This window comes from Topomyia yanbarensis, chromosome 2 (assembly GCF_030247195.1).
Source record: "Topomyia yanbarensis strain Yona2022 chromosome 2, ASM3024719v1, whole genome shotgun sequence".
Taxonomy (NCBI): Eukaryota; Metazoa; Arthropoda; class Insecta; order Diptera; family Culicidae; genus Topomyia; species Topomyia yanbarensis.
The window spans coordinates 100,705,611-100,717,068 of NC_080671.1; the positions used below are offsets into that span (position 1 = coordinate 100,705,611).

Here is an 11,458-nt window from a genome sequence, read left to right on the forward strand (position 1 = left end):
ATGATTGGTGCCATTTTGAAATCCAAAATGGCGGCTTCCGGTTATCACAAAACACTTGAAACTACCATAAATATTGGTGTCATTTGAAAGGTATTGATTAGTTGAAGGCAAACATTGATGATTGGTGCCATTATGAAATCCAAAATGGCGGCTTCCGGTTACCACAAAACACTGAAAACCACCATCAATATGGGGGTCATTTGAAAGGTAGTAATTGTTAGAAGACGAAAATTGATGATGGCTTCCGGTTACCATAAAACACTGAAAATCACCATCAATATGGGTGTCGTTTGAAAGGTAGTAATTAGTAGAAGGCGAAAATTGATGATTGGCGCCATTTTGAAATCCAAGATGGCGGCTTCCCGTTACCACAAAACACTTAAAACCACCATAAATATGGGTGTCATTTGAAAGTTAGTAATTAGTAGAAGGCAAAAATTGATGATTGGTGCCATTTTGAAATCCAAGATGGCGGTTTCCGGTTACCACAAAACACTAAAAATCACCGTCAATATGGGTGTCATTTGAAAGGTAGTAATTAGTAGAAGATGAAAATCGATGATTGGTGCCATTTTGAAATCCAAGATGGCGCCTTCCGGTTACCACAACACTGAAAACCACCATCAATATGAGGGTCATTTGAAAAGTAGTAATTAGTAGAAGATAAAAATCGATGATTGGTGCCATTTTGAAATCCAAGATGGCGGCTTCCAGTTACCACAAAATACTGAAAACCACCATCAATATGAGGGTCATTTGAAAGGTAGTAATTGTTAGAAGGCGAAAATTGATGATTGCCACCATTTTGAAATACAAGATGGCGGCTTCCTGTTACCATAAAACTCTGAAAACCGTCATCAATATGGGTGTCGTTTGAAAGTTAGTAATTAGTAGGAGGCAAAGATTGATGATTGGTGCCATTTTGAAATCCAAGATGGCGGTTTCCGGTTACCACAAAACACTAAAAATCACCATCAATATGGGTGTCATTTGAAAGGTAGTAATTAGTAGAAGATAAAAATCGATGATTGGTGCCATTTTGAAATCCAAGATGGCGCCTTCCGGTTACCACAAAACACTGAAAACCACCATCAATATGAGGGTCATTTGAAAGGTAGTAATTAGTAGAAAGTGAAAATTGATGATTGGCGCCATTTTGAAATCCAAGATGGTGGCTGGTAACAAAACACTTAAAACCACCATCAATATGGGTGGTTACCCCTCAGGTTTAAGAACAATTATTCACTAGTGGTCTATCCCCCATACGCTTGCTCATATGTCAGTGGCACCATAATTGCAAATGTGGCCACAGTTCCAACTACAAATATATTTGAAATGAATTAATCATCAACAAAAAACAAATAAAAATGAATGCACAATTAAAATACTTGTCTCTTAGACAGCCAGAATTCTATATTATATTCCAGCCGGTATGACTGAAGTCAAATGGAATTGTAGTGGCTCGGAGCTCGGGTAAGCTACAGTCTTGTTCAAATGTTCCGTATTGCTCGATGTATCTGAAGTCAATAACCGAGATGACGTTGTTTCACCGGTGTTGACTATTGGAAGCCTCAGTTTGACATGACTGAATAGTTTCCTGAAAAAAAAATGTTATTATATATACGTTATATCACAACCGATCATCTTAACCATACCTGAAGTCACCACGCAGATGCGAGGTCATCTAGAGGCAACCAAGGCCCATAGCAACAGGTGGAATATCGAAACAAGCCACGCGGCTCGCTACCAACGAGTTGCCGATCCTCGAGGCAGCACGTCGAAGCCACGTGAACGGAATCGAACGACAGCAAGGAGTGCAGAGGCAGCAGAAATAATCTATAAAAAGTGGTAGAAATTAAATTAGTCTTATGGCGCTTTCGTTTGTTCTTGGTGCTACACAGGTGTAGTGCAAAAAAAGAGATAGACTGATTACACTCAGGTTTGAATGAGTGTAGCACCGACTACACTGGTGTAGTGCAGAGTCAAAAACGAAAACGCCATTAGTTTATCTTCCAGTATATCCACAAGTAATAGTGAATAAATGTCGTTTCCACGCCCTTGATAACAACTTATATTACATGCAAAACTGTTCTTATTTACTTACCAAATATTTTGAGGAGAAAAATTTCTTCAATTATTTGTTTTCCGTTCGTTGGCAACAAAAAGTGCAACTCGATCATCATCTGCAAAACGAAACGCGTCAATTTTTAATTTTTAGTTTGTGTAATTTTGCAACATTTTCCCTTTAGATAGATTTAATAGGTGTTTGAAACAAGACGACCTAAAATGCACGGAATAAATTCTTCGATGTCGCACGCCATATTCTTTAGATTCGGAGTCACAGAACCGAATCAATTTTGCAACCCTGGGGGTATTGATGACAATGCTTTAAATATACGATTCGATTAATAGAATTAAATTACAGGACTAGATTTAAAATAATAAATATCCTTACATATCCAACTGCTCCGGAAAACGATGCGAGGCTACCAAAATTTATTTATATTTCTTTAACCGTATCCAGGCCTGCGTTGACGATTTTCGTTTTCTCAGTTTTCTCAAACCACTCAAAAGAAATATCAAACTGGGACGTCATCAAGCGGTAAGTGCGGTCAAATCTGAAGGGACATGAGCCACTCATTATAAAAGTGTTAAATGTATCACTATTTGCTATAACTTGTTCGTACGATTTACGTTTTGCCTTTCTCAATAGAAAAACTGCTCTGAAAACCGTCTTTTCAACGGAGAACCGGAGGCTCGAGTGACATATACCATTCGATTCAGTCCGTCAATTCTCTGTGTGTATGTGACCACAATCTCACTCACTTTTCTCAGAGATGGCTGAACCGATTTTCATAAACTTAGTCTCAAATGAAACGTGTATCCTGTAGGCTGCTATTGAATTTATAATGGATCTGACTTCCGGTTCCGGAGTTACAGAGTGAAGAGTACGATCACGCAGAAAATGTTGATTTTAAAAAATTCTGTAATGAATGTATAAAGGTGAAAACTTTTTCAAACTGGTGCCACATCTACTTAGATTTGTAGTACTAGGTCACTAACAGCCATTCAAAGTCTCTTTGGTCACATTGGCCACCATCGTCGGTTCCGGAAGCCCCGGCGGAAGTATCCAAATTAAGAGTTACAGTCTCATTGGTTTTTCGGAGATTCGACCAAACTTGGTCTCAAATGAAAGGTGTTTTATCCCCTTAAATGGCTATTAAATTTCATCTCGATCCGATTTCCGATTCCAGAGTTATGGGTTGTGGGGTGCGGTCACTAAGCAAAATCTGTTTCATATCGAATATTCTAGGGGAATTGTATTGACCATTAGAAGGTAGAAATTGAGCAGCTTCTAGTGCTGCGAGGGAAGCTCCTATCTTTATGAAAAAAGAATTCGTGTTTCTTAACATCACTGTTTTCAAGAAAAAATAGTTTTGAAACCCTACATGCACAAGAAAAACTTTGGGAATGAAAGGGTTAAAAGCAATAGATAGATGATTTGAAAAAAGGAAGAGCGTCAGTACGATGATTTCCATTTCACCGAATGCTAGTTTACGAAATGGATGATTCTAGAAACATAGTTATTTTTAATGGTACTATCGAAGTACTTAGAAATATAGGGAAGATCCGATATTATCAGCCACCGATATTGTCTGTGCCTGATTCAGTCTACCCCCGATTTTTTAAGTGCATTGACCCCATTCTGTCACCTCTTGCATGAAAATTTGTTTGATGGGCTCTATCAAACAAACCAAGTCAATCGTCTTAGATTTCAAAATGGCGCCAATCGTCGATTTTTGGCTTCTACTAATCAATACCTTTCAAATCACAACCATATTGATAATGGTTTTTGATGTTTTGTGGTAACCGAACGCCGCCATCTTGGATTTCAAATGGCTCCAATCGTCAATTTTCGCCTTCTACTAATTACTACCTTTCCAATGACACCCATATTGATGGTGGTTTACGGTGTTTTGTGATAACCGAAAGCGGCCATCTTGGTTTTCCAAATGGAACCAATCATCAATTTTCGCCTTCTTCTAATAACTACCTACCATTTTGGGTGTGATTTTCAGTGTTTTGTGGCAACCGGAAGCCGCCATCTTGGATTTCGGAATGGCACCAATCATTAATTTTTGCCTTCTACTAAACACTACATTTTAATTGACACCCATATTGATGATGGTTTTCAATATTTTGTAGTAACCGGAAGTCGCCATCATGGAACTCAAAATGGCGCCAATCGGGATCTTTAATTTGGAAAAATTATGTCAGTGTTTCATATGTACTGATAGCGGGTGTCCTCACGAGTACACTCATATCATTCTTAAACCTTAATTATTCTTTTCTGATTTTTAAATTTAAAAAAACCAAATTAAATTCAACCAACAAACTGACAGTTGTTCTACTAAATGACGTATCTGCAAATATTTCGTTCGCCTCATTGTCAACCGGGTCAGCACCCCACACGGCATGATCTGGTACTTTTGCAATCCGCTAGCAGCCTGCCATCCCAAGTTTCATCTGCAAACTATGGTAGATCTGATAAGGCAACCTATAGAGCTGTGCAAGTCGCATGGGTTTGGATGTGTTATTGTCGTAAAAGGAAACAAACTAAAACATGTTTTTTCAATAGTTTTGGGCCTAAAATTGAAAAAGGACTGAGATATTAACTCACGGTACTAATATGCATCAGAAAATGCCTTAACCCGCACACCCCTAAAGATCCCTATTATCAATTTTTGCCATCTACTAATTACTACCTTGCAAATGACACCCATGCTGATGGTGGTTTTCAGTGTTTTGTGATAATCGGAATCCACCATCTTGGATTTTTAAATGGCTCCAATCATCATTTTTTGCCTTCTAATAAACACTACCTTTCAAATGGCACCTATATTAGCGGTGGTTTTAAGTGTTTGGTTGTAACCATAAGCAGGCACGTAGCCAGAGGGGGGGCTAGGGGGCTAAAGCCCCTCCCGAAATTTTTCAAAAATGAATTTCAAAAACCGGCGATGTTTAACAAAATTTGTTGCTCATGTGGTTTGAACAAATCTTTGAGAAAAAGTTGAAGAAGGCTATTTCTAACCACCAAAGGCAATGGTCACGAAATTCAGTCACTTTATGCTTTTGCTCGAGCCAGTGCGACGCGAACGATAAAAATAGTAACTTTTATATTGTGTGTCTTGCCTAAAGAATAAAAGAAACTGTTACTATAATTGTTGCTGTAGTAATCTGTCGAGAAGCAAGAAGTGGTGCTCCAGCCAAATACGGTGATTATAAAATTATTGATGATTCGCTTAGGACCGAGTATTCATAATGTGGAACATTTCCTGAAGGTGTAAATGGAGGTTGGACCTTCGGAAGCGAGTTCTACCATGTCAGGCATTTAGCGCTCAACAAATTAGCCCAGATGAAACCATTCATTTCGAACAACTTAAAACACATGGTTGAAAGTGACAATGCTATAATTAAGATCCTCCTATATATGGACGATGAGAACATCAATGTTCCGCTACAAGATCGGATATCGCTTACTCGCAGATTAATGTCATATTTGGGAGAAATGGAATCCATTCGGAAGGATAATTATTGAGAGCGAGAAGCAAGGAACAAATCAGACATTCGCAAACATAAAGGCAAAATTGACGAATTGACATAAAGTTTTGCAAAAGTTTCACAGGAAACGGATAATTTGCTGTGATTTGAAAACAGACAACTCTAAAAGAAAGCCTCTTTTGAAAATTAGATGTAAGTGCGATGTGTTCTCTTCCAGGTGTCGGAAGCAAGTGATGCTGAAATTATTAAGCTCACTTGTGTTTATAGTTATTTTGGTGGTGATATATTTACCTAATTTTACGTAAATTAGAAGCATTCAGAATCAGTGCTAAGTAATTTTCTTTCGGTTAGTGAACATGTTCTGAGCAGTTTCGCTCAGTAGATTAAATTCTGGGTAGTTTTCATTAGTAGATTAAATCATTGAAATATATATTTTACATTGTCCAAAAACCCATGAAATCCGAAATAATACCTTCAAATGTTCAAATATAACATTAACTTAATCTAGGTAATCTTCTCAAGTTCCAACGGTTTTGCAAAATTCTGAACGTCAATGAGCTAATGATCTTATTCTTGCATTGTAGTGGAATCAGTAGTTTTTTGCACTCACTTTACATTTTGACTTTTACTATAGTTTCAGGGATCTAGGAAAATCAGTCTACGATATTTTTAATTCGTAAGTCCAATGATATGAAAGTATCGAAAAAGAATCTACTTAAATAAATAAATAGATAGTTATTCTCAGATGCCTGATAATATTGTCGAAGATAGCGTTTAACCCATTCCCCACGAGAGTCAAATGAAAAAACATGTGTTTTTCTCAGGATTATAATTACGACATGATCAGTATCATTTAAACAGAAATTTCATAAAGTTGACTTAACGCATACTTCGGATGAAGTCACAGAACTAGTAATAGTAGCCTGATCATGAAAATAGGAGTTGAAGTTCACTTTGTTCGGACATTCTTTGCAACGATAAACTTGGATTTCACACTGATATATTCTTATCCATGGAGACAACCTTGACGTTGGTTTCATTCTCCTGTTTAGCAAATGCGTGTAAAGTTTCGTTAGGCGGGTTTTTGGATATTTTTGTACTCATTCCAATTTAGCGTCTTCTACACCTTGTAAACGTGTAGTCTAGAATGCGTAGCATTTTCAATCAGCCCTAAATACTTTGATCTCTTGATGAATCTTGAGAGAAATTTCTAACTTATAAACTAATAATAATAAAATTTAATTCGTCGATGCACTATAGCTTTTCTTGTAACAGACAACATATTTTTAGGGTTTTTAGTGTCTATTGTCTTAGTTATGGAATTGTTTTCACTAAGAACATTTCATAATTACATTCAGTTTACTGTGACTATCTCAAGTCATCAGAATTTATACATTTATGCAATAATTTTCAAGCCCCTCCCGAAACAAAATCCTGGCTACGGGCCTGACCATAAGCCGCCTTCTTGAATTTCAAAAAACGCCTATCTTCAATTTACGTCATTCAGAAACTTCCCAACTGCCATTATCCAAAAGGAAATATTACCCGAAAATTAAAAAAAAAATCTGAAAGTAAACGCAACACTTTTTGGTTCTAATCACCTACATTTTTTAGGTGAGCACACGCAGAAAAATAATTATTAAAGTCGAATAAAATGAGGGTTAAAGCAACAAATTAATCAAATTGTTCAGTGTTCAATAAAAAATGTTTGTTAATTTAAATAAAACAATTGTTGAAATAACTCTGAATAATTTATTGGGTCAAACATGAAAAAAAGTTGAATCAAAAAAATGTTTTATTGATCTCATCATAACAACAATCGAAACAAAAATACAAATTTGTTGTTTCAATAAGTCCGTTTGGTTGCTTTAAACAATACAAATATTTGTATCAATACATATCAAACATTGAAATGAAAAAAAAACTATTTTATCAATTCAAATTGTACATTTCGTTGTTTTAAATATAAGAAACGTTCAAAATAATGGTTTTGAAATGTTGAGTCAACACCAATTTTGTTGCAAAATGTAATTATATTTGTTGCAGGGTATATAATTTCAACCATCGCTCCTTCACCTGGTACATTCGCATCAACTTCAGTAGTAACAATCGGTATATTTTCCGTGACACTATCGAGTGTCTCCTGTTCATCTGCAGAATTCACTTATTCTGGGCCAATTTCAGTAGCATCTATAAGGACTATTTAAGCGTGAAAAAACATCGCCACTGTCGCTGTAGCCTGACGAATATCTCGTACTACTAGAACTGTGTCTTCTGCAGAGTTATTCTATAAAATGAAGTTGAAAGCAAGCAAGACTCTATGGATGCGATCGTCTCTGTTCTATTCTTTGACGCGTCGAAAAATCCAACAGCAGATTTTTCGTAGCATTCGTTGTACCTTCAAATGAATAAATTGTTCTCAACTCATTGCGCAAGACTAAATGATAAGTAACTTACCACTGAAGAATTTTGTTATGTTTAGAACCTTCGGCATAGCGACGGCCTACTCGCGTAAGACCATTACTTCCGCGGGATGCTTTTACTCAGTTAGTTCCTCGGTCAAATGCTCGCTTGATATCGACTTCGAACGACTCAACGAATCCGGCAGTAATGCCAACTTGACCTTTGTTGCTATTGAATCCAACAAATCGCTGGAGAGTATATTTTCTTTGGGATTTTGTTTTCGATGTAACGCATCAAAAACAAATTACTTTCGATCGCTTCAGAATTCGATTGTTTGTCGCACGTGTAAACAATGTTCTTATTAGTTAGAACAAACTTTTATCTCTTTGTTTCAATCCAGCAAGGATTGTCGAACTAATACAGGAAGACTTTTGGAATCAATCAGACGCATGTTTATGCTTCAATCACTGATTTATTTGAAATAAACAATAATTTGGTTGATCTTCGAAAAACACAGATAACAAAACCTGTAAGATTAATGTAATAGATATTTTGGTTGATCCAACCCAAAAATCCATTTTAGTTTAATAAATTCCTTGATTTAAAATGAAAATTTTATCTTGATTAAAAGTGAAGAAATAATTTGTGGAATTAAACATAGATAATTCTTTTTCGTGCATTTAGTCACTTTTTCCCATCTTACGGTGACCGTCGTCACTCAAAATGATTATTGGAATCGCTCTGCCAGGTGACTTCTGTCACCTTGGGTGACTATAGTCACCTAAGTGACTGCGGTGATCGCTTTTTCGCTCTCACCTCACCAAACTAGGCGAGGTGACGCATCATAACGGTGAGAATACATTATTCTGTTTTTTAAATTTTAAACTTTTGTTTCATTAAACCTTTAGTAACATTGGAACCTTTGTTATTTTCAATCATTTGCTATATTCGACCTTTTATCATTCAACATTTCGTCGCATCTTTTAGAATTACCCCGTTTACTAAATTCACACCGCTTGAGGTTTTTGCCTGCTTTTGATCAATAGACTCGAATTAGAATTGTTGCAGCCTGGAACATTTGGCATATAATTGCCAAACTGTATCGCTTTGTAGCTGCTATTGTTACTCATTACTTTAACCTGCGTGTGTCAAGGGCAACAAATGTCAATCTAATGGGCCCATCATATGTAAGAACGAGAAAATATTTAATCACCGCTAGCCGCTGCCATTACCCTCTAGTAGTTATATTCTATTTTAACTCTAGCGATATGCATTTCAGACATTTCCAAAAAATATGAATCATCAACGTCCCATCATGAGTTCAATGTGTCTTTCGAGGTCCGATCGGGTTTCGGAATGATGCGGTGGCCGCTATTTAAGTACTATGAGCAACTCAACATGAACCCACAAGCAAAAAATAAACAACGTTTCAGTACTCACCGACTCATGTTTTAGATCCAGCGCTAATTGCTTTATCCTAAGTTTCTAGGCTGAAATAAATTAATCATTAATTTTAATTGAAATTATTGCATTATGCATTATAATTACCATTCTTTTCCAGAGCCACTTCATGCAATTTGATTCACAACAATAACAATGGCTGTCAAAAACATTACCTACTACTTTGTTTGAAATGGACTACCCAAAATATAAGTACAAAGCGATGAACTTGAATTTGAGTAGACGTCATTATTCAATTCCTACCCAACACGAAGTTCACAGCGAGCAACTCAAATTATGGGTAATCGCCATGTTCAAATTTCTACCTAATTTTGGGTTGCCCATGTATAAACTTTCCAGTGAGCAAATTTAACCCAAAAAATAGGTAACTTTGATTTTCAGTGTATGCATTTTCGGCAGCGGTGGCCGTGTGCGGATTTGTCGGGTACCAGCATGGTGTCACAGAATGATTTGCAAAGTGGGTGGTTTGGATTTAATTCAATACGGTGTGTGCTGCTTAAGAGTGTTGCGTTTGAAAAAAATATATTTATTTTTATGCATGCGTGTGCGTTGTAACTTGTTAATCCATGTTTACGGCGCTTTGTAGCTGCGTAGGGTAAAGAGCCAATTGGTTTTCATGTTTCATATTTCGGTTATATGTTTTTTATCAGTAAGGCATCTGACAACGTGCTTCTGTAGTTATTGCACTGTTCAGCAGCGTAGTATTTTATATAGGAGAGTACGCTCAGGTTTTTTACGCGGAGTTTGAAATTTACGCGGTTTTCATTAACGCGTTTTTTTAAATTTACGCGGTTTTCATTTACACGGCCTGTATCCCCTGCGTGAAAAATCTGAGTGTAATTGCATCGGAAACAATCACATTCCCAGCAGAACTTTTTGTTTTCTAATTTCAAACACTTTTGTTTCGTACTGCACACAACGGAAAATTTTAAAACAGAACTTACCGTCCCAGCAGCAGTTTAAGCGGGTGTTCTTTTTCGATTCAAATTCAAGCCATGTCTTAAGCGTTACTGGACTCAAAATTGTTTTCCCAGTTTATCCAGTCAGAATATCTGTCCTACACCGTGTATTTAAAACACAGTTCTAATTGCGTTTTAAGGTATACAACAAATACGGTTGGGTATACTAATTTAAATTTTAAAAAACCTGTTTTAATCCACCTAGCGGTGCAATTGTGCCTTTCTCATTTCTCTAAACTATGGCACGGAGGCTTTTTATGTTCAACATAATTGTGGAAATGTCCATTACATTCTTAGTACACTTTGCACTTATACACAATGGCATGCCAGCCACGAACTTGATGAGCTACGTGTCGACGGTGAAACACTTGAAACAAAAAAATATCATACTCCATTAGCCTAATCAGCATTAGATCAATGTTATCTGCTTGCTAACTCATTTTGTCATGCAGGGCTGGGTATGTGAAGAGGGCGAAAGTCCCATGAACGAACGACTCCCCAGCTTAAATTGGTATGCTTTGTGATACAGTGGTGGTTTAAAGATGACGGGGTTGAAAGGGAGGGGTATGAGGGCTGGATGGGGTGGTGGTCTGAGGGGTGATTTAAGGAGATTTTTAAAGGAGGGGCGCGAACAGTAGAGGGGGGGGGGTGTAACCCCTCTCCGTAAACCATCAACTACGCCTCTGTTAAAATCCAGAAACCCTAAACGAGTCGAAAAAAAAATTTGGCCGGGATTAGGTTGACGTTTTTCAGAGTGATTGCATAACCTTTCTATATGGCCTGTGTTAAGCCAAAGAGGACCAAGCGCCATTTTGAGATACTTTATCTAAAATCGCTTTAACATCCAATGTAACACCAGGAACTCTAATATCTAGTATGTTTTGGGAGCTCAAATAGCAAACGAAAGCAAGCAAGTGTTCTTTGACTTTCTACGTAAATGGTGTTATCGAAAAATGAATTTTGGTACGAAAAATACACGAAAAAAATTATGGCGCTTAGTTCGGTTTGGCTTAACGCAGGCCATATGAGAAAGGCAAAAATGTGCCAAAATCCAAAAAAGTGAATCGTAGTCA

General features: G+C 37.0%; 1 long non-coding RNA gene across 1 annotated transcript; it reads right to left on the bottom strand.

Annotated features, from left to right (window-relative positions):
- Positions 1-1,156: 1,156 nt before the first annotated feature.
- Positions 1,157-3,817, bottom strand: LOC131679012 (uncharacterized). Its single transcript, XR_009303786.1, has 3 exons — positions 2,105-3,817; positions 1,656-1,836; positions 1,157-1,597 (listed from the first exon to the last, which is right to left on the bottom strand). It is a non-coding gene; the product is annotated as an uncharacterized LOC131679012 (long non-coding RNA).
- Between the last annotated feature and the right edge of the window lie 7,641 nt (positions 3,818-11,458).